General features: G+C 46.2%; 2 pseudogenes; both read left to right on the top strand.

Annotated features, from left to right (window-relative positions):
• Positions 1–20,241, top strand: part of LOC132766166 (zinc finger protein 208-like) — a 40,173-nt pseudogene extending 19,932 nt beyond the window's left edge.
• Positions 9,538–23,333, top strand: part of LOC132766168 (zinc finger protein 208-like) — a 146,698-nt pseudogene continuing 132,902 nt past the window's right edge.

The raw sequence follows: 23,333 nt of genomic DNA, 5'->3' as shown, positions 1-23,333 counted from the left end.
AGTGGTAGCAAGGTAAATTTTTAGCTATAGAAAAAGGCAAGCATTTGAATGTAAAGGGAAAAGTCATCCATTCCTCCAGAGAGAATGACGCAGAATAAAAAAAAAAGGTTGGGCTGAAGAACAGCTAGCCTCTGGAGCATATGTTATTCACCTCTCCTTTAGAGGCTCCAGGCAGTCAAACAGTGTCCATCTTTACTGAAAAAGGGATGGGGAAAGGACAAGGACAGCATTTATATCTTCTTTTCCTCCATATCTATGTTGTTTTAAGGATCATTTCAATCTCCTTCTTATACCATTTCCCTAGTGTTCTTATCACTCACACAGAGGAATAATTATCTTTGTCCTTCTTCACAGCAGATAACTGGAATACCAAACAAAAGAAGCATTTGGGACACAATGGGGGCCTTCCTAGACACCAGCAAAACCACAGAGAAGATGGAACTTCTGCCAGAGAAAGGCCTTACAAATGCAATATATGTGGGCAGTGTTTTACCCAAAATGCGGCACTTATACTTCACAAGACACTCAGTGCTGGGAAAAGCCATTGTAAATGGGAAGTATCAGCAAAATGTATTCAGCCAGATCTGAACCAAGAAGAAATCTTTGAAGGAAGTGAGGATTTCCTAAGCCAGGAGTGTGAGAAATCTGCAGCCCTGGTGAGGCACAAAAACCTCCACACAGGAGAGAAGACATACCAATGCCAGGAGTGTGGGAAATATTTTGCCCACAATTCAAACTTGGTAAGGCACAAAAGACTCCACACGGGAGAGAAGACATACCGATGCCAGGAGTGTGGGGAATGTTTTGCTTACGGTTCACAATTGGTGAGCCACAAAAGACTCCACACAGGAGAGAAGCCATACCAATGCCAGGAGTGTGGGAAATATTTTGCTCGCACTTCAAACTTGGTAAGACACAAAAGACTCCACACGGGAGAGAAGACATACCGATGCCAGGAGTGTGGGGAATGTTTTGCTTACAGTTCACAATTGGTGAGCCACAAAAGACTCCACACAGGAGAGAAACCATACCAATGCCAGGAGTGTGGGATATGTTTTGCTTTCAGTTCACAATTGATGAGCCACAAAAGACTCCATATAGGAGAGACGCCATACCATTGCCTGGACTGTGGGGAAAGCTTTGCTTACAGTTCAGTTTTGGTGAGCCACAAAACACTCCACACAGGAGAGAAGCCACACCAGTGCAAGGAATGTGGAAAATGTTTTGCTCGCAGTTCAAACTTGGTGAGGCACAGAAGACTCCACACAGGAGAGAAGCCGTACCAATGCCAGGAGTGTGGGAAATGTTTTGCTTACAGTTCACAATTGCAGAGCCACAAAGGACTCCATACAGGAGAAAAGCCATACCATTTGCAGGGGTGTGAGGAAAGCTTTGCTTACAGTTCAGACGATGGCGGATGCCACGGACTGTTGAAGCTCATTGACAGAATTGTCCTGCCGAAGGCCCTTGATTGAGCGGGGATTTCTTCCCCAGCTTCCCCCAACCCGGCAGCTAGAAGCGGGTGGGCGCTATCAACTCGACTGTCCAAACTGGTAAGATACGAGAGCGTTTGGCCCTAGAGGGAGAGTTGTGCAGGGCGCAGCAAGATTACCCAGCAAAAGCCAGGGCTAGGATACCGGCCGCTATTTTAAACACAAAGAAAGAGATTCAGAACAGAAATAGAAGAAGAAAGGAAACCCAGAATGGGTATGAAAGCTACAAAGTTCCTTTGGAGAACATAAGAAATAATACATATATACAAGAAATACAAATTACAGAGAGAGAGAGATTTAAGAGTGAGAAACAACAGAATATAAAGTAAAAGAAAGTCCAGCAGAAAATATCAAGGATAACAAGAAATCAAAAGGAATCGGAAACGAGAGATTAGATACCAGAAAATTGGAGCCAGAGTGAGGAAGAGGACATAGGCGGAGAGGAGGATGAGAGTGGCAAAAAGAAAAGGAAAAGAAAGAAAGGGGGGAGGGAGAAGGGGAAGAGAAAAGGAACAGAAGAAGAGAGAAGAACGCCGTGAGAATGTGAGATAAAAACCCAAGAATATAAGGGAATACCTGGGAAACTGAAAAGAGAACTACACAATATCCCAGAGTACTGAAACTGTAAAGAGAAGACACTGAAATGAAAAAAACTCCTCAGATACATCCCCCCATAAACCAATTTCAGCCCTGCCTCCCACTGCCGAAACAGCGTTTGCTCCTGGTTCCAGGTCTCCCACCTTTTCCCCACCACCACGTTCTCCACCTTCCACCACGCTGCCCTTAGCCTACTCCGACCTTCAATAGAAGAGAAGCAGGTGAAGACGAGAGACCCGGAGTGACGAGGCGCCAGGGAAGCCCCTTGTCACACGCACCTCGTCTGAGACGACAACAAACAGATAAATTAAATAAACAATCCACAACACAGGAAATTCCCTTACGACCATCACAGTAAGGAGATCGGAAAGGGCAGGCTGCCTTCTCAGGGACGAGGCAGAGAAGAGGAGGAGGAAATGAAAGGAGAGGAAGATTCAGCCCGGGGGGGGGGGGGGGGAGACGAGAGGAGAGAGAAGCTGAGAAAAGGAGTTAAGAGAAAGGTGAGAGAGGCCAATAATGCTGTAAAAGACCCAGGGAAAGCAGGATATACCGAAGAAGAACTTTAAAGGTAAAAAATAATAATAAAAGAACTGGGAAAACAGAGACTGCCACCCACGCTCTTCCCCAGACTTTCCTTTTTTCTTTTTTTTCTTTCTTTTCCCTTTTCTCCTTTCCTTTCCTTTTTCTTCCCCCCTCTTTTTTCCCAACCTCCAGAACAATAAAGACCATTAAGGCCATTTTTACTTTGGAGAAGTGAATAGATTTCTATATCGGGACGACTGGGATAACTTAAACTATAAAGCAGCGTTTCTCAACCTGGGGGTCGGGACCCCTGGGGGGGGTCACGAGAGGGTGTCAGAGGGGTCACAAGAGACCATCAGAAAAAACAGTATTTTCTGTTGGTCCTGGGGTTCTGCGTGAGAAGTTTGACCCAATTTGATCGTTGGTGGGGTTCAGAATGCTCTTTGATAGTAGGTGAACTATAAATCCCAGCAACTACAACTCCCAAATGCCAAGCTCTATTTTCCCCAAACTCCACCGGTGTTCACATTTGGGCATATTGAGTATTCGTGCCAAGTTTGGTCCAGATCCACAGCGCTCTCTGGATGTAGGTGAACTAGAACCCCAGAACTCAAGGTCAATGCCCACCAAACCCTTCCAGTATTTTCTCTTGGTTAAGGGAGTTCTGTGTGCGGTTCCATCATTGGTGGAGTTCAGAATGTTCTTTGATTGTAAGTGAACTAGAAATCCCAGAAACTACAACTCCCAAATGACAAAATCAATATCACCCCCCCCCCCAACTCCATCAGTATTCAAATTTGGGTGCATTGGGTATTTGTGCCAAATTTGGTCCTGTGAATGAAAATACTTATAGACCTCCTATCAGATATTTACATTATGATTCATAACAGTATCAAAATTACAGTTATGAAGTAGCAACAAAAATAATTTTATGGTTGGGGGTCAGCACAATATATGGGGAACTGCATGAAGGGGTCGCGGCATTAGGAAGGTTGAGAACCACTGCTATAAAGGAATATTATAAGAAGCACTACAAATAAGTTGAAAAGAAATTGGACGTATTCTAAGAAGGAAAAAAAAGGGGAGGGGGGAGGAGAGGGGGAGAAAGAGAAAATATAATATTGTACTATAAAGGAATTATACAATTATATAAGGGGAAAAGGGGGCAAATTTGCATATAACAACAATAATTAATACATGGGGGGGGGAGAAATTCTGAGATATACAGGGGGAAAAAACAAATGAAATAAGTGAAAGACAGAAAGCCAGATGTCACAATATCAGAAAGAGAAACTAAAGAAGAAGAATATGGAGAAAAAGGGAGTATTTATTAATAAGTTTATTGCTTATTTTTGCTTATGAGTTTATTTATTGTTTTTGTATTATTGTTGTTACTGTTTGTTGTTGTGTTGTGGGCTCGGCCTCATGTAAGCCGCACCGAGTCCCTTGGGGAGATGGTAGCGGGGTACAAATAAAGTTTTATTATTTATTTATTTATTTATTTCTGGATTTTTTTTATAATAATCAATAACATTTAGCACTGTTCTTATATTATCCTTTAATTGTCGTTTATTAAGTATCTCTAAGTATTTCATTTTGTTTATTTTGTCTTGTATTTTTTAAACTTCTAAAAGGGGAGGTCTTGCCTTACCAGAACTTCAACTGTATTATGACGCAGCTGCTTTGAGTTGGCTAAAAGACTGGGTAACATTAAATAAAAAAAAATAAAATTCTAGCTTTGGAAGGCTTTGATATCGTTCAGGGATGGCATGCCTACCTCTGGAGAGGAAAGGCAAAAAATGCAAAAAAAAACTTTAGAAATCACCCCATACGAGCTGCCCTTATTCAGACGTGGAGCAAATATAAAGATAGACTATACCAAAAGACACCAATGTGGTTCTCCCCAAATGAAGGCTATCATAAGAGGGAATTGCCCAGAGAGAAATGGCTGATGTATAGCCATCTACTAAAGATTGAAAGACAAGAGGCATCACTCAAATCACACTAGCTGGGTTGCTGTGTGGAGAGCAGAGAGGGCATGTGCACCCCGAGAGGAAGAAAAAGGGAGATAGGAGTGGGAAGTGAGACATGGGCCTCCATCCCTGCTCCTGCCATGTGTGTGCGTGCCTCCCTTTCACCGAGTGCAGGGTAGGTTTTCCAAAGGGACGCAGCTTTCATACTACATGGGGCAAAATGAGAAATATATACCAAAGGAACCACAGAGTTGGTAATTTCTTGGAAAGGCACCCAACATGCGGCAAGAGGAGGAGGTGGATGAGAGAGGAGGGATGGCTGCCTTTCTTTCCTCAGTTTGAATCAGAAGAGAGAGTGCTTCACCGCTCTGCTCTTCCTTCTTCCCCAACTTTTTTTCAGGCCATATTATGAGTGTATAGGTGTAAACATTTTCAGATCAGCAATGCAATTTACACCTCCATAGTAACCACCAAAATAAGCAGACCCACCCCTTCTCTCTGATTCTTCCTGATTATGTTCCCATTACACATTTTTAAAAGAAGAGGAAAATATTTGTTTATTCCGTGTCCCTAAGTTTTGCCCTTGACTTATCTCTGAATCAAAACAAAAGCCACAATTTTGTCCCCAAAACCTGCCCTTGATTTTTATCTTCTGAACTGGAAGTTCGTTTTGGTGTGTAAGAAAAATAATAGCCCAGTCTGTGTGAGTGGTCAAAGCTATCAAAGGAGAGTGAAAAAAAAAAAGAGAACAGAATCACAGAATCCTAGACTTGGAAGAGACCTCGTGGGCCATCCAGTCCAACCCCATTCTGCCAAGAAGCAGGAAAATTGCCTTCAACACATCCTCGAGAGATGGCCATCCAGTGTCTGTTTAAAAGCCTCCAAAGAAGGAGCCTCCACCACACTCTGGGGCAGAGAGTTCCACTGCTGAACAGCTTTCTGAGTTCTCTCCTCTCCTGTAGTTTGAAGCCTGTTTTTCTCCTGTTTTTCTTCCCAATATCTCCACCCATAGCTCCCTTTGCTCGTGTCCATTCCCCCTCTCCCAATTTAATCTCAATTAATATATCATAATATAATATATTTCGGATACTAATTTTCTTCTTTCAGCTGCTCTTTCAATATTATGTTTTCAAATTTCGTTAGCTCTCTTTTCCCCAAGCTCATTCCCCTCCACCTTCTAAACCATTGCTCCAATTGTATCCACTGGTACCATGATATATGTAATTCCCTTGAGTACTTTAACTGGAGGTCAGCTGTGACCAGCAGTGCTGCGTAAGTTGGAAGAGGCAAGTGTGGAGGGTGAAAATGAGACACGTGCCAAGAGGAAGGTGCATCAAGCCAACCCTGACCAGGTACTCCTACTTATTACTCCACTGTATTGTCCACTCCTTTGTAGTAGTTGTACATAAGACTGAAATGTGGAAATCTGTGACACCCTTCTGACACAACTCTGATTTCTCAAAGGTGATTTCTCAAAGGCCATGGGCATAAAGAGCGTGCTTGTGAAGGGTGCTTTGGTTGTACTTCCATACTTAGGCGATTCCTTGTCGCTTGAGGATAATTGTCTCCCAGACGTGGTGTCTTGGTGGTGGGCCCGTAGGTGGCTGTGGAGCCCTGTTCTTGATCCGCATGATCTCCCGCAGTGAGGACATCGGTTTCCAGATGGAAGGCGGTCTCAGTCAGGGTTAGCTTGATGCGCCTTCCTCTTGCCACGTTTCTTCCCCAGAGTATATTTCCCCACCTGTATGAAGGTCTATATTTATGACCCCGTTCCTTATGAGTTTCTCCCCCACAAACATTCTGCTCCATCCCTCTCATCCTGATTTTAGTATGTTTAGTATCTTAGTTTTATCTTGCACATGCAGCCCGCTCATTGTTATGTTGTTTTATTTTACTGTGTATGATTTTGCTTTATCGTTTTTGTACTCATATGTTGTATGTATTTTACTGTGTTGTTATTGTGTTTTGGCTTTATTTTATTGTAATATGCTGTTGGGCTTGGCCTCATGTAAGCCGCCCTGAGTCCCCATTGGGGAGATGGTGGCGTGACTGCATCTACGTCTACAAACCCACGTGTTCTCTTCGTTCATCTGGAGAGGCCCTGCTCGTGATCCCACCTGCGTCGCAAGCGCGTTTGGTGGGGACACGAGACAGGGCCTTTTCCGTGGTGGCCCCCCGACTCTGGAATACCCTCCCCAAAGATCTTAGACAGGCCCCTACATTGGCAGTCTTCAGAAAGAACTTGAAGACCTGGCTGTTCCGATGTGCCTTCCTCGAATAGGAAACCAAGTCCCAGAAGCACTTTATTAAAACTAAGACTGCCGCACACTGCACACTGCACTTGCCCTATAAGCCTTATATTCCACCTGTCACATCAGCACTTTTAATTCCTGTACCCTTTACTCTGGCCCGGCCCAGTTTTATTGTGTCTTAGTGTATTGTTTATTGCTTGCTGTTTAAATTGCTTTAATTGTTTTTAATTTGCCTTAGGTTTTGTATTGTTGTATTGTGTGTTGAGGCCTTGGCCGCATCGAGTCCTTCGGGAGATGCTAGCGGGGTACAAATAAAGTTTAATAATAATAATAATAATAATAATAATAATTGTGAAGTCTCGGCCTAGTATTATTTCCCTGTTTGCCTGTTGGACTGTTCCATTTTGCCAAGTTTAGGGGAGAAGCTTAGGTTCCCCCTAGAGGCCGAGCTCAGTTGGTGCAGCCCATTCTGACTCAGAGCCAGAATGGGCTGGTGATAGAACTTCTTATGGCATTCTTTTTGGTCATAGCTTGAAGTTAGTTAGCCAGATAGTGTCTGGTCTGGCCTAGCAATTTGAACAGGCCATCCTTATCACATATTTGCCATAGAATAGTTATATTTGCCTTATAGATAGATAGCTCATATACATGTAATAGTTAATATTACATGTTTGCCAAAGTTTATAGATTTTAGATTAGAATATATTTGCCCCATAGTTTATAGTTTGTTACCTCAGAGTTTATATTTCACTGTTCTAACTCTATCAAATTTGTTACCTTAGATTTACACCTCTGTATACCTTGTTTTATTTCACCCTGTTTATTCAGTAAACTCAATTTGGTTAATTTAGTCTTGTCTGTAGAGTATCATTTTTGGGGGCATTAAAGTAATTTAGGGCATACCGATGGTCACTGGGAAAATAGCCAGACACATTTAGTTTCTCATTAGATCTTCCTGGTGTGCCATAATAATAGTAATCTTTATTATTATTATTATTATTATTATTATTATTATGGCACACCAGGAATAATAATAAATAAAGATTACTATTATTATTCTTATCCTGTTCCCACTAGGAAAATGCTGACTGGGATATTGTATTTTGAAACAGTATACCTTTCGTCCTCCATTCGTGCCTGTTTGAATTCTGCAGCACTGCTGGTCACAGCTGACCTCCAGTTAGAGCCCTCAAGAGCCAGGGCTTCCCAGTTCTCAGTGTCTATACACAGCTTTTGAGGTTGGCTTTAAGCCTATCTTTAAATCTCTTTTGCTGTGTTTCCCACCCAAGCTTGTCCTCCTCCTCCTTGGGAAAAGGGAGCCCTGGGCCTTGACCCCAGGGTGAGACCTCCTTTCTCTGTTGCCGGTGGAGGCTCTGCTCTGTTCTGCTCCCTGGATGAATTGGTGTTGTTGTTCATTCGTTCAGTCGTCTCCGACTCTTTGTGACCTCATGGACCAGTCCACGCCAGAGCTCCCTGTCGGCCGTCACCACCCCCAGCTCCTTCAAGGCCAATCCAGTCACTTCAAGGATGCCATCCATCCATCTTGCCCTTGGTCGGCCCCTCTTCCTTTTGCCTTCCACTTTCCCCAGCAGAATTGTCTTCTCTAGGCTTTGCTGTCTCCTCATGATGTGGCCAAAGTACTTCAACTTTGTCTCTAGTATCCTTCCCTCCAATGAGCAGCCGGGCTTTATTTCCTGGAGGATGGACTGGTTGGATCTTCTCGCAGTCCACGGCACTCTCAGCACTTTCCTCCAACACCACAGCTCAAAAGCATCGATCTCCCTTCGCTCAGCCTTCCCTAAGGTCCAGCTCTCACATCCGTAGGTGACTAGAGGGAATACCATGGCTTTGACTAGGCAATGGATCTTTGTTGCCAGTCTGATGTCTCTACTCTTTACTATTTTATCGAGACTGAAGGAAGCGTCTTCTGATTTCCTGGCCACAGTCTGCATCTGCAATAATCTTTGCGCCTAGAAATACAAAGCCTGTCACGGCCTCCACGGTTTCTCCCTCTATTTTTCAGTTGTCAATCATTCTTGTTGCCATAATCTTGGTTTTTTTGACGTTTAGCTGCAACCCGGCTTTTGCGCTTTCTTCTTTCACCTTGATTAGAAGGCTCCTCAGCTCCTCCTCACCTTCAGCCATCAGAGTGGTGTCATCTGCATATCTGGGGTTGTTAATGTTTCTTCCAGCAATTTTCACCCCAGCTTTGCATTCATCAAGCCCCGCACATCGTCGCATGATGTGTTCTGCATACAAGTTAAAAAGGTTGGGTGAGAGTATGCAGCCTTGCCGTACGCCTTTCCCAATCTTGAACCAGTCTGTTGTTCCGTGGTCAGTTCTGACTGTTGCTACTTGGTCCTTGTACAGATTCCTCAGGAGAGAGACAAGGGGGCTTGGGATGCCCATCCCACCAAGAACTTGCCACAATTTATTATGATCCACACAGTCAAAGGCTTTAGAATAGTCAATGAAGGGTTTGGCAGGGAGAAAATATATCTAATTATCGTATTAACATGGAATGTTTCCTCCATGACTCTGTCTCTGCCTTCACCTTCAGTCCTTTAGTTCCAGGGCTTTGGAGAGAGGCTCTTTCCCCCTCCTTCCAGTGCAATGCTGGGCAAGGAAGGGTTAAGGGGAGGGAGTCTTCTTCCTAGAGAGGTAGGAAGTGGGCCTCCTCAGATCCACCTTCCCTGCCCCTCTAGGAACCAAACTTCCTCCACTTCACTCTTCCTTGCCTGGCTGGGGGAGAAGAGAAGAGAAGAGAAGAGAAGAGAAGAGAAGAGAAGAGAAGAGAAGAGGGCCTCCTTAGACCCGCCTTTAGGTATGTGCCTACATTATAAAGAAATAAAATAAATTCTGATTCATACAATGGGTTTTATTAAGTTTTGGGAAAAGGAAGTTATGCTGCCTCACCCTTTTACTTTTCAAAACATTAAATAGGTTCTTTTCTTCCGCTTTCAGTGAGACAGGTTGCATTAGGTACTTTCAGAGACAGAATGAGACGCAGACTCCAGTCCTGGGCTTTAGAAGAATTAACCTAGTTACAGAGGTGGCCCTAAGTAATTTTCAAAGGTAAGCAAACAGTATTTTGGTCCCTCCCCCCCCCCCCCCCCAACCAATCATTGATATATATTTTCTGTTCGTCGTGGGAGTTCTGTGTGCCATATTTGGTTCAATTCCATCATTGGTGAAGTTCAGAATGCACTTTGATTGTAGGTGAACTATACATCCCAGTAACTACACTTGCCGCACTTGCTCCCTTGCCTGGCCCGCTTTAGGTCCGGAGGTGTGCCTGAAGACCCCGGCGTGTGCACCAAAAGTCACCTCTTCTCCTGACTTTCTCCTCAGCCATTGGGGCCGAGAGAGAGAGAGAGAGAGAAAGAGAGAGAGAGAGGTGGAGATGCCCACCTTTCCTGAAGGTAGGCACAAAAACAAAGGAGGGAGCGGAGGTGGGAGATACCTCCAGCCAGAGGGGCTCTCTCTCTCTCTCTCTCTCTTGGTCCCAATGGCTGAAGAGAAAGTCAGGAGAAGAGGCGACTTTTGGTGCGCATGCTGGGGTCTTCAGACACGCCTCCGGACCCGAAGCGGGCCAGACGCGGCGACTCCGCCCCTTGGCCCACCCGCGGATTGGGGAGAGAGGAGAGGAGGCGGGTGGAGCGCCGGGGGATCGGGAAAGGGAGCCGGTCATGGGGAAGGGATAAAACGCAGAGAACGATTGAGTGCCAGCTCTGCTCACGCACCCGATGGCCAGGTGGAGCAGGAACGAGAAGGGCCAGGCCAGGCTGACACACACTTTCAGAGAGAGAGAGAGAGAGAGAGGAGTCCTTTTATGTCGTGTTTTCTGTTGATGTGATTCTGAAGGTGTAAATGGCTGACAGGCAGATCTCATCAGTTCCTGGACAGGTGTTGATTTTGTTTAATTGGCTTTCCTGATCCAGGAGCCTTGTAAACATTTCTGTAAGGAGCCACAGTGTTGACTTCCTTACTTAATAGAACCATTATAGACACTTAATAGACACTCGCTGGGACACCTCAGCAAGTGAGAGTCCAAAAGTGGCAGGCTCAAACCCAGAACCTCAACCAATGGCTGATACCAAATGAGAGACTCCCCCCTGGGCACACAGAGGACTGGGCGACTTGGAAGGCTCTGAACAGACTACGCTCTGGCACCACAAGATGCAGAGCCAACCTTCAGAAATGGGGCTACAAAGTGGAATCCTCGACATGCGAGTGTGGAGAGGAGCAAACCACTGAGTACCTGCTGCAATGCAACCTGAGCCCTGCCACATGCACATGGAGGACCTTCTTGCAGCAACACCAGAAGCACTCCAAGTAGCCAAATACTGGTCAAAGGACATTTAATCAACTACCAAACTCACAAATTTTGTATTTTGTCTGTTTGTTTACTTTGTTCTGTTAGAAATGTAATATAATTGACTGGTTGCCCTGACACACACACACACACACACACACACACACACACACACACACACATATATATATATATATATATATATATATATATATATAGAACCATCAAGTCAGTAATGTCAACAGTTAATCATTTGTCACAGGTCTCATCAGCAATTTTTAATTACTGTCCATGAGTTCTTCACCTCTTTCTTGTAGTTTTCCAGGCCTCATTCCTTAGAATGGTATCTTCAGCCCAATTGGGCTGCATTCATATGCCTTTCATACAATCTCTCTCAAACTATACAGCATAGCATAGAAGAAACACAACATACAAACAATCTACAAACCCACCAAGAAAATCCAACAAATGCTACGTTCAGCAAAGGACAAGAGGGATCCTCTCACCTCTGCAGGAGTCTACCGTATACCATGCAGCTGTGGACAAGTCCACATAGGGACCACCAAACGCAGCATTGCCCAGACACGCATCAAGGAACATGAAAGGCACTGCAGACTCCTTCAACCAGAGAAGTCAGCCATAGCAGAGCACCTGATGAAGCAGCCTGAAAACAGCATATTATTTGAGAACACAGAAATGCTGGACCACACCAACAACCACCATGTCAGACTACACAGAGAAGCCATTGAAATCCACAAGCATGTGGACAATTTCAACAGAAAGGAAGGGACCATGAAAATGAACAAAATCTGGCTACCAGTATTAAAAAACTCTAAAATTACAACAGCAAAACAACAGAGAGGAAACAACCAGGCACAGATTAACACCTCCCAGCAAGAGATTTTCCCAGGCTCAGGCAGGCCTTCAAATGCTAATGAAGGTGATCAGTTGAAACATTCACACCTAGCTGCAGCAGGGAAGAGCTTCTTGCCCCACCCCAGCCATTCCACAGATATACAGCATATTTTATCATGATAATCTGGATTTCCAAATATTTTATTTTAGTGGGTTGTTGTAGGTTTTTTCGGGCTATATGACCATGATCTAGAGCAGCGCTTCTCAACCTGGGGGTCGCGACCCCCGGGGGGGTCGCTGGGCCATATTCTGGGGTCGCGAAGGCGCCTCGGTTGGCCCCAGCCCTCCGCCTCCTCAAAATGGCTGCCGGCCCCTGTGCCAGGGAAACAGCCAGGCTTTCCAGGTCAGCTCCAGCTTGCGCGAGGTCTCCTTCGCGCTCCTGCCAGTCAGCAAGGGTGCAAGTCAGGCGAGGGCCCTTTGCGCAAGGGGGATGGCGAGGGCCTTGAAGCTTCCCTTGCCGCACTCGCGCTCCCGCTGAGCAGCAGGGGCGTGGGGGAAGGTGAGGACCCCTTCGCACCATCCGGCAGGGATGTGAACCCGGCAAGAGGCTCCCCGTAAGGCCAGGCCGCGTGGGGGATCCTCCCGTACCGGCTTTCATCGCCTGCCGGGCTTGCCGGAGGCACGAGCCTCCCTGCCGGATCTGGACGCAGACTCCAGAATGCACCAAGCAATGTCAAGGTATGTATATTTTCCCCAAACTTCTCCAGTATTTTATGTTGGTAATGGGAGTGAATGTTTCAAGGCCAGAGAAGCAGAGAACCCAGTGAAAGGAGGGCCCAGCATTACCTGGCTCTGAAATAAATAAATAAATGGCTCAGGGTTTGGTTTGTTTTTACTCTCAAAGAAAAAACATCCCGGAGCCTGTTGTCTAATTCTGACTTTCTTTCACAGAGGAAATGTGATTTCTGGCTAAGAATTTTGGAGTCGAGCCTGTTCTGGGATTTCTTTCCCTTGAGAGAACACGGAGGAAGAGCATTTTGGATACGGTAGGGTTCTTCATCTGAGGGGATCCAACATGGAGAGACCCAAGTCACCTGGACCTGAAGCAGGAAGGGCTCCCGGGAAGATTGGGGAATCCTGGGAAATAACTACGCAGCTGATCCTGGATAAACACATACAGATCCAGCGCTTCAGGCATTCCTCCTTCCGAGAGGGTGAAGGACCCAGAGAGGTTTGCAGCCGCCTCCACTCTCTCTGCCGCCAGTGGCTGAAGCCAGAGCAACACACCAAGGCGGAGATGCTGGACCTGGTGATCCTGGAGCAGTTCCTGAGCATCCTGCCCCCAGAGATGGGGAGCTGGGTCCGAGAGTGTGGGGCAGAGACCTCTTCCCAGGCGGTGGCCCTGGCGGAAGGCTTCCTCCTGAGTCGGGCAGAGGACGAGAAGCGGGAAGGACAGGTGAGAGCATTGCCTCTTGGCTTCCCTCACCTTGAGACTGATGGATAGATTAAACGTACATCCTGCCTTCCTTCAAGATGGGACCTGTCACAGAGATAAGTTGGAACCCTGCTCCCTCGGCCTCTTTCCCCCCCCTGCTCTGCCCCTCCTGCTCTCATCTCCATAACCACTTGAGCTCAGTTGCTGCTCTACTCAAATTTGATGACCCTGACCTTTCTCCATACTACTGGAATTTTCTGTGCTCTTCTAGGCCCAAAATGACTGCATTGAGGTCCACCCTGATGTCCCTGAATCTGAGAAACCTCCACCAGGCCCCATCCAGAGCCTCCACAAGGAGGAGCTCAACCAGGAAGGAGATGGGGCTGCAGCCTTGGAGGGTAAGAAGGATCCTTTGGGGGTGTTTTGCTGTTTTATGCCTGTGTAACTTCCCCTTCAGGGGATTGTAACAAATGCACAATCCGCTTGAGCTAGAAAAGACATACATGTAGGATCATTTGGCCTTGAGATGAGTATATAGGGAAGCATTTGGTTGTAAAAGGTACAATTTCTGTGTGATTTGGAGTATTCTGTATAGTTATACTTCTACATTTGCATACTGTTGGGTGGGACTGAAATATTAGCCATATGGTATGTTCCCGGGTGAAACCTGAAGCTAAGATGAGCCCTGAAACTGAGTTGGAAGACAAACAGACAACCAAGAATAACTTTAGTCCATTGAACTACCAAGCCTATTACTAGTTCCAGTCCAACCTATTCACAGCACTGCATGAGAAGAAAAAGTGCTAAACTCCAAAACTTTTCAATTCCTGGGCTGGAGAATGCTCCTGTCTTCATAGGTTTCTTTTCAGGACTGTAATTTTCACCTCTGAGACATGTTTCTGTGATCAGCTTTCCACCCCTTGCTCTCTCTCTCTCTCTCTCTCCCCCAGGGGCTGGAATGATGTTGTGGCCGAATCCACAGTCGCATCTTCCGCTTTGTGATGGAGTGGAAGTGAATCAGGTAAGCAGAAGGATTCCTGGGAGAGGAGGAAGGGAGCTGCCTGGGGATCATTTGCTGCACAATCACCAAACATCTTTTGAATCAGAACCATTTCCAAAGATTCTTGGAATTCTTTTTCTTGATTTCCCTTGTTTTCCTTTTCCCACCAGGGCCCAATCGCCTTTGAGGACGTGGCTGTCCATTTCTCTTTGGAGGAGTGGGCTCTCCTGAATCCTGGTCAGAAAGCCTTGCACAGGCAGATCATGGAGGAGATGCATGGGATGGTGGACTTTCTTGGTAAGCCTCCCTCACAGATGAGGATTTCTATATCAAAATGCTGGATTCCAATCCTCAGCTGTCTGGTTTGTGTAATTTCACCAGAGAGCTGATTATCAATGCCTCCCTGAGGCCATCTTGCCTGAAACAGGCCATAGTGAGACCAGTCCTGAAGAAAGCTTCACTTGACTCAGCAGTTTTGAATCACTACCGACCTGTCTCAAATTTTCCGTTCTGGAGCGGGTGGTCGCTCCTCATCTCCAGTTATTCTTGGACGATACTGATTATCTGGACCCATTTCAGTCTGGCTTCAGGCCTGGTCACGGTAGCGAGACGGCTTTGGTCACCTTGGTGGATGATCTCCTCAGAGAGCTTGACAGGGGTAGTGTGTCCTTGTTGGTTCTCTTGGACATCTCAGCGGCTTTCGATACCATCGCCCATGGTATCCTTCTAGGTAGACTCTCGGGGATGCGTCTTGGGGGCGCTGCACTCCAGTGGCTCCGTTCCTTCCTTGAGGGCTGTACCTAGTTGGTGAAGCTGGGGCCACCTGCTCGGACCCCTGGCCATTGACCTGTGGGGTCCCATAAGGTTCCATTCTTTCCCCCATGCTATTCAATATCTACATGAAACCGCTGGGTGAGATCATCCAGAGTTTTGGAGTTTGGTGCCATCTCTACGCGGATGACACTGTATTACTCTTTTCTACCACATTCCAGGGAAGCCCCCCGGGTCCTGGACCAGTGCCTGACGGCTGTGATGGGCTGGATGAAGGCTAACAAGCTGAAGCTTAATCCTGACAAAACAGAGGTCCTCCTGGCCAATCGTGGGACTGATCTGGGCATAGGGTGGCTACCTGTGCTCAATGGGGTCGCACTCCCTCTGAGGACACAGGTCCACAGCTTGGGGGTCCTTCTGGACTCCGCTTTGACACTTGATGCTCAGGTGTCGGCGGTGGCTGGGAGGGCCTTTGCACAGTTAAACCTCTTTCTACGCTGCCTCTCCCAGCACACAAACAGCCCCTGCCTCTGTCATTCGCAAGATGGTGACCTGCAACATAAAGCGTTCTGTGTTCTGTGCTTGTGAATGTTTGGGGCTCAGGGTTTTTTGTGCACTGGGAGAGCCATATAGCAGTAATCCAACTCTATGCCCCTCTCTTTCAAGTGGTGAGAGTGTCATTCATGGTAGATTCACAATTACAGAAATATAGCTATTTCAAATCTTTTTGAAACACTCTGTATATTTATTCCAACCTACAGCTTACGAAATAGTTCATATATCCCCTGCCACTTCCCTAAATTCTCATAGGTGAAGAAGTTGCCGCTCCCCTGTAAAAGCCATGCAGAATTAGACAAGTATTGGAACCAGAGCAATTGGCTGAACAAAGGGACAGTCCTCAGAATGGTATTTCCAAGAAGTCTCTGTGATTGCGGCATTTGGATTACCACCAGCTCTTCCCTCTGGTGCACAGTCTTCTCACTCCTCACAAACCGGGATGATTAGGAGGCAATATCCACTCTCTCCAGGGTGGTGTTACGTGGAGGTCATTATATCTGGTTGAGTCCTGCAGACATTCCTTTTTTTGTTCCCTTCTCTGCCTTCATTCTTTTCTCCCCTTTTTCTTTACAGCCACAATCTTGTATCTTTCCAGCCTTGTCATGCAAAACTGTAAAATGGGTGGTAGTAAGGTAAAGATTTAGCTAGAGAAAAAGGTGAGCATTTCAATGTGAAGGGAAAAGTCATCCATTCTCCCAGAAACAAAGAGACAGAATAAAAAGCCAGGCTGGGCTGAGGAACAGGTAGCCTCTGGAGCATATGTTACTCACCTCTCCCTCAGAGGCTCCAGCCAGACAAAGAGTGTCCATCTTTACCGAACAAGGGGTAGGGAGAGGACAGCATTTATATCTTCTTTTCCTCCATACCCATCATTTCAATCACCTTCTTATATTATTTCCCTAAAGTCCTTATCACTCACACTGAAGGATGATTATTTCTGTCCTCCTTCTTCACAACAGATAACTCGAACACCAAACACAGGAAGCATTTGCGACACAATGCGGGACTTCCTAGACGCCAGCAAGGCCACAGAGAAGATGGAGGTTCTGCCAGAGAAAGGCCCTACAAATGCAATATATGTGGGCAGTGTTTTACCCAAAATATGGGACTTATACTTCACAAAACACTCAGCGCTGGGAAAAGTCATTGTAAATGGAAAGTATCATCAAAATGTATTGCTGATTACAAACTGCCAGATTTGAGCCAAGAAGAAATCTTTGAAGGAACTGAAGATCTCATAAGCCAGGAGTGTGGGCAATCTGTTATCCAGAGTTCGCACTCTGTGAGGCACAAAAGACTCCACACAAGAGAGAAGGCATACAAATGCAAGGAATGTGGGAAATGTTTTGATTACAGTTCAGCCTTGGTGAGGCACAAAAGACTCCACACAGGAGAGAAGCCGTACCAATGCCAGGAGTGTGGGAAATGTTTTGCTGTGAATTCATCCTTGGTGAGCCACAAAAGAGTCCACACAGGAGAGAAGCCGTACCAATGCCAGGAGTGTGGGAAATGTTTTGCTTACAGTTCAGCTTTGGTGGACCACAAAAGAATCCACACAGGAGAGAAGCCATACCAATGCCAGGAGTGTGGGAAATGTTTTACTCAGAGTTCAGCCTTGGTGAGCCACAAAAGACTCCACACAGGAGAGAAGCCGTACCAATGCCAGGAGTGTGGGAAATGTTTTGCTCGCAGTTCACAATTGGTGAGCCACAAAAGACAGCACACAGGAGAGAAGCCATACCAATGCCAGGACTGTGGGAAATGTTTTGCTGTGCGTTCAGCCTTGGTGAGCCACAAAAGATTCCACACAGGAGAAAAGCAATACCAATGCCAGGAGTGTGGGAAATCTTTTGCTGTGAGTTCAGACTTATTGAGCCACAAAAAACTACACACAGGTGAGACGCCATACCAATGCCAGGAGTGTGGTAAATATTTTGTTTACAGTTCACACTTCGTGAGGCACAAAAGACTCCACACAGGAGAGAAGCCATACCAATGCCAGGAGTGTGGGAAATGTTTTACTGTGAATTCATCCTTGGTGAGCCACAAAAGAGTCCACACAGGAGAGAAGCCATACCAATGCCAGGAGTGTGGGAAATGTTTTGCTTACAGTTCAGCCTTGGTGAAGCACAAAAGACTCCACAAAGGAGAGAAGCCATACCGATGCCAGGAGTGTGGGAAATGTTTCGCAGAGAGTTTACATTTGGAGAGTCACAAAAAACTCCACAAAGGAGAAAAGCAATACCAATGCCAGGAGTGTGGGAAATCTTTTGCTGTGAGTTCAGACTTAGTGAGCCACAAAAAACTCCACAAAGGAGAAAAGCAATACCAATGCCAGGAGTGTGGGAAATCTTTTACTGTGGGTTCAGACTTAGTGAGCCACAAAAAACTCCACACAGGAGAGAAGCCATACCAATGCCAGGAGTGTGGGAAATCTTTTGCTGTGAGTTCAGACTTAGTGAGCCACAAAAAACTCCACACAGGAGAGAAGCCATACCAATGCCAAGACTGTGGGAAATGTTTCAGTAAGAGTTCACATTTGGTGAGTCACAAAAAACTCCACAAAGGAGAGACGCCATACCAATGCCAGGAGTGTGGTAAATGTTTTCTTTACAGGTCGCACTTGGTGAGGCACAAAAGACTCCACACAGGAGAGAAGCCATACCAATGCCAGGAGTGTGGAAAATGTTTTGCTGTAAATTCATCCTTGGTGAGCCACAAAAGAGTCCACACAGGAGAGAAGCCGTACCAATGCCAGGAGTGTGGGAAATGTTTTGCTTACAGTTCAGACTTTGTGATCCACAAAAGACTCCACACAGGAGAGAAGCCGTACCAGTGCCAGGCATGTGGGAAATATTTTGCTTGCAGTTCAGATTTGGTGAAGCACAAAAGACTCCACACAGGAGAGAAGTCATACCATTGCCAGGAGTGTGGGAAATGTTTCGCTGAGAGTTCACATTTGGTGAGTCACAAAATACTCCACAAAGGAGAAAAGCAATACCATTGCCAGGAGTGTGGGAAATGTTTTGCTCGCAGTTCACAATTGGTGAGCCACAAAAGATTCCACACAGGAGAGAAGCCATACCAATGCCAAGAGTGTGGGAAATGTTTTGCTGGCAGTTCACACTTGGTGAGGCACAGAAGACTCCACACAGGAGAGAAGCCATACCATTGCCAGGAGTGTGGGAAATGTTTTGCTCAGAGTTCAAACTTGGTGAGCCACAAAAGAGTCCACACAGGAGAGAAGCCATACCAATGCCAGGAGTGTGGGAAATGTTTTGTTCGCAATTCAAATTTAGTGAAGCACAAAAGACTCCACACAGGAGAGAAGCCATAGCAATGCCAGGAGTGTGGGAAATGTTTTGCTGACTGTTCAGCTTTTGTGAGGCACAAATGTCATCACACTGGAGAGAAACCATATCAGTGCCAGGAGTGTGGGAAGTGTTTTCCTTGGAAGTCATTAGTTCTGAAACACCAGAGCATCCATACAAGAAAGAAACTGTACAAATACCTGGATTGTGGACAATGTTTTACTCAGAATTCATTTCTTGTAAGCCACCAGAGAACTCATACAGGAGAGAAAACATACAGATGCCTAGATTGTGGGAAATGTTTTGTTTACAGCTCAGCCTTTGTGAAGCACAGAAAACTTCACACAGGAGAGAAGCCATACCAATGCCAGGAGTGTGGGAAATGTTTTTGTTGGGGTTCATACTTTTTGAATCATCAGAGATTACATACAGGAGATAAATCATCCAAGGAGTCGGGGAAAATACTAATAATATGTGTTGCAACAGGGAAATGGTGGGTTCTGGACAATTCTGGTGCTGAAAGCTATACATTAAACATTTCCCAATTAAGGCGTGTGATTCCCTTGCTTCAAGTAGGGTATAGCTTGTGACAATCCTTTGGAGGTTTAAAAACGATTCTCAAACCAATTATTTTAAAAGCATGTTATGTGTTCACGCAAATTGAACATGACTTTGAGGGCAAGGAGGCAATGCTCCTCTTTTATGAAGGTTAAACAAAGGCTTTTTGTTTTATAGCAGTTGCTGTGTGATCAAGGATACGACTTTGTGAGCAAACTTAAATCAATCAATATTGAATAAATAATGGCAGCAGACACAATTTCAGATTGAAAACTTCATTGTACTCTAATTCAAGTGAGAAAAACTAATGGAAGTGCTTGTTCATCACCTACATTTTTGGCTTAGACAATACAACCTCAAGCTTTGCTCATAAAAGGTGGGAATCCATCTCCTGACAATACGTGAAACCACAGTGTATACTAGATTGCATTTAAACGAGAAAGGAATGGATGGACGGACAGACAATATCCCTCTTATGGGCTGAAAATGGGGAACTACCATTTGCTATCTTTTTGTTGGCAAGTGAAGATCCTTTTGTTTCCTCAGGCCTTGGGGGGTAATTGGACAGGAAAAAAGGCCTTCCATGTTCTACGTTTTCTATATTTGCTGTTCTTCTTTCCAATGGTCTGTGTTTTATTTTATTTTAGTTATATTTTAAACCTTTGCATAATGAAAAAAGCCATATCAATTTTATCTCCTGTAAACCTGGAGTCCCTGACTGGGAGAAGGGATGAAGAATGATGAAGGTAAAGGTTTTCCCCTGAGATTCAGTCCAGTCGCGTCTGACTTTGGGGGTTGGTGCTCAAATCCGTTTCTAAGCCAAAGAGCCGGCATTGTCCGTAGACACCTCCAAGGTCACCTGGCCGGCAGGACTGCATGGACCACCCTTACCTTCCCGCCGGAGTGAAACACATCCCTTTTTTGTTCCCTTCTCTGCCTCCATTATTCTCCTCTTTTGCTTTACAGTCACTATCTTGTATCTTTCCAGCCTTGTCAGGCAAAACGGTAACAATCTCTGCAGCACTACAAAATTAGACATGGGCCCTTCCACATAGGAGCAGAAATATCCAACCTTAAGTGACCATGGGAAGAGAGGATTGGAGGTTGGGGAGAGAAATAAAAAAGAGGGAGCGATTGTGAAATGAGTGGTAGCAAGGTAATGTCTTAAGCTAGAAAAAACGGCAAGCATTGGAATGTGAAGGCCAAAGTCATCCATTCCCCCAGAAACAAGGAGACAGAATAAAAAGCCATTCGTGCCTCTTCGAATTCCGCAGCACTGCTGGTCACAGCTGACCTCCATACTGATTATCTGGACCCATTTCAGTCTGGCTTCAGGCCTGGTCACGGTAGCGAGATGGCTTTGGTCACCTTGGTGGATGATCTCTGCAGAGAGCTTGACAAGGGGATTGTGTCCTTGTTGGTTCTCTTGGACATCTCAGCGGCTTTCGATACCATCGACCATGGTACCCTTCTGGGTAGACTCTCGGGGATGGGTCTTGGGGGCGCTGCACTCCAGTGGCTCCGTTCCTTCCTTGAGGGCCGTACCCAGTTGGTGAAGCTGGGGGACACCTGCTCGGACCCCTGGCCATTGACCTGTGGGGTCCCACAAGTTTCCATTCTTTTCCCCATGCTATTCAATATCTACATGAAACCGCTGGGTAAGATCATCCTGAGTTTTGGAGTTCGGTGCCATCTCTACGCGGATGACACTCAAGGGCCAGGGTTTCCCAGTTTATTTATTTATTTATTTATTTCAATTACTTTTACCCCGCCCTTCTCACCCCCGAGGGGGGACTCAGGGCGGCTTACAAACGAAGGCACAATTCGATGCCTAAATCAATGAACAAACAATACATAAAAGCAATTTAAACAATTAACAAGTTAAAAACATTAATACATAGTAAAATAGCAAAACAATCTCATGCTCAGTGTTCAGAGTTCTGTTTATCCATTCCAATTCCATTCTCCCATGTTTATCGTCAGATCTTTCCTTAGCTGCCAGAATGTCCAAAAGCTTGGTCCCATATCCAGGTCTTCAATTTTTTCCTGAACGCCAAAAGGGAAGTCGCTGATCTAATCTCCCCGGGGAGTGAGTTCCACAGGTGAGGGGCCACCACTGAGAAGACCCTGCTCCTCGTCCCCGCCAACCTCACTTGTGATAGTGGCGGGGTTGAGAGCAGGGCCTCCCCAGACGATCTTAAAGTTCGAGATGGGATGTAGAGGGAGATCCATTCGGACAAATACACTGGGCCGGAACCGTATAGGGTTTTGTAGGTCAAAACCAGCACTTTGAATTGTGCTCGGAATTGGATCGGCAGCCAGTGGAGTTGATGTAACGGGGGTGGTATGCTCCCTGTACGCCGCTCCGGTGAGTAATCCGGCTGCCGCCCGTTGGACTAGTTGGAGTTTCCTAACAGTCTTCAAAGGCAACCCCACGTAAAGTGTGTTACAGTAATCTATTTGGGATGTAACCAGAGCGTGGATCACCGTGGCCAGATCAGACTTCCCAAGGTATGGGCGCAGCTGGAGCACAAGCTTTAATTGTGCAAAGGTTCCCCTGGCCACCGCCGAGACCTCAGCGATGAGTCCAGGATCACTCCCAAGCTGCGAACCTGCGTCTTCAGGGGGAGTGTAACCCCGTCTAACACAGGCTGTAACCTGTTCTCGATGTCTATGCCACAGTTTTTGAGGTTGGCTTTAAGCCTATCTTTAAATCTCTTTTGCTGTGTCTCCTTGAAAAAAGGGAGCTCTGGGCCTTGACCCCGGGCTGAGACCTCCTTTCTCTGTTGTAGATGGAAGCTCTGCTCTGCTCTGCTCCCTGGATGGATGGATTCCCCTTAATGTTCAGTGGGGTTGGGCAGCAAGGGTTTGGCAGGGAGAGAATATATCTAACTAACTATCCTATGAATACAGAATATTTCTTCCATGACTCTGTCTCTGCCTTCATCTTTCGCCCTTTGGTTCCAGGGCTTTGGAGAGAGGCTCTTTCCCCCTCCTTCCAGTGTAACTCTGGTCAAGGAAGGGTTAAGGGGAGGGAGTGTGGTTCCCAGAGAGGCAGGAAGGAAGTGGGCCTTCCTGCCCTTCTAGGAACGAAACTCCCTCCACTTCACTCTTCCTTGCCTGGCTGGGAGAGAAGAGTTTCCCCCTTTTGGCTTCTTCCTCCTCTCCTTCTGGTGGGTCTTCTTCCCATTCCATCTCCAAAGGGCCGAAGAGGGGCCGAAGCCCACCACACCTGGAGGGAGGGCCAAAGTGGGCCCAGGCCTCCTTCCCTCCCAGGTTGGCCTCCTAACACACCCTGGCCGAGAAGGAGAAGGGAAACCACCCCTTCCTAAGCTCTCCTCCTTGGAAGAAGATGGAGAGAAGGGGGCCTGCTGCAAAGGGGATGGGGGTCAGCACAAGGGAGCAGCCGGGGGATCCTTGGGAGGAGGGAGGGAGAGATTGGCCCAGGAGGGCGACTAAAATGATCAAGAGTCTGGAGAACAAGCCCTATGAGGAGCGGCTTAAGGAGCTGGGCATGTTTAGCCTGAAGAAGAGAAGGCTGAGAGGGGATATGATAGCCATGTATAAATATGTGAGAGGAAGCCACAGGGAGGAGGGAGCAAGCTTGTTTTCTGTTTCCTTGGAGACTAGGACGCAATGGAACAATGGCTTCAAACTACAAGAGAGGAGATTCCACCTGAACATGAGGAAGAA

The sequence above is a fragment of the Anolis sagrei genome, chromosome 2, assembly GCF_037176765.1.
Source record: "Anolis sagrei isolate rAnoSag1 chromosome 2, rAnoSag1.mat, whole genome shotgun sequence".
NCBI lineage: Eukaryota > Metazoa > Chordata > Lepidosauria > Squamata > Dactyloidae > Anolis > Anolis sagrei.
The sequence above is the reverse complement of the archived record's forward strand: the minus strand, read 5'-3'. Positions and strand labels throughout refer to the sequence as shown.